Raw genomic sequence first — 803 nt, forward strand, 5'->3', positions numbered from 1 at the left:
ACACCTGTCAGGTACATGAGCTGCAGTACAAGTATAAAGTAGCAGAACAAGGAAATACTCAAGTAAAGTACAAGTACCTCAAACTGAACTTGAGTAAATGTACTCAGTTACTTTGAAGCATCTGATCCTGAACATTGATCCATCAATGTGAAATAAATAAAGTCTCAGTAAAGCTCTGACAACAACATGACATGTTCAGTATTGATCAGTGATAGGGAGCACTAGTCAGTATTGATCACAGATAGGGAGTAATAGTCAGTATTGATCAGTGATAGGGAGTAATAGTCAGTATTGATCAGACTAATAGGTATAAACAAACCACACTACTTCCGGTTGGAGAACCAGGAGCCTGTGACTCATGTGATGCGGTGTTAACTGTCTTTCTGAACATCATATAGAGCCTTAAAACCCCTGTGAGCCCCTCAGTGAGTCCACATCAGTCCTGTAGTGTAAATCTAATGACAGACCACTCACCCACAGAGAAAGTCACAGCTGTTCTCCAGCGGCTGTCCGGACGAGCTCAGACCGCGATTAGTGGCTCAGACAGCGGGAGAGCAGCGGCTCATCTCCGCCTCCTCCACAGGCTGATTGAGGCGGGAAAAGCTGCCTCCAGTCATCAGCAAGTGGAGCTACACAGAAATAACGACTCTGTGTTCAACTACTGACCATCGACTAACTCTGCTTCTACTCTTATTCCCGCGCTTCTACCGCCAAGATCAACACAACATGGCGGACACGTTTAATGTCGGTGCAGACTTTACAGTTACAGCTGTGACTCAGTTACAGTAACATTATAATAACAC

The 803-nt window shown here is 44.7% G+C and overlaps 1 long non-coding RNA gene across 1 annotated transcript in view; it reads right to left on the reverse strand.

The window, feature by feature from the left end:
• The window catches only part of LOC147817808 (uncharacterized), a 251,195-nt gene extending 250,398 nt beyond the window's left edge, over positions 1 to 797 (reverse strand). The window contains exon 1 of the long non-coding RNA XR_015438663.1: positions 475 to 797. This is a non-coding gene — a long non-coding RNA (uncharacterized LOC147817808). The remainder of the gene's footprint in view (positions 1 to 474) is intronic.
• Between the last annotated feature and the right edge of the window lie 6 nt (positions 798 to 803).

The sequence above is a fragment of the Seriola lalandi genome, unplaced genomic scaffold (genome assembly GCF_002814215.2).
Source record: "Seriola lalandi dorsalis isolate HSWRI2012SDOR001 ecotype SW California unplaced genomic scaffold, Sedor1 jcf7180002054887, whole genome shotgun sequence".
Classification (NCBI taxonomy): Eukaryota; Metazoa; Chordata; class Actinopteri; order Carangiformes; family Carangidae; genus Seriola; species Seriola lalandi.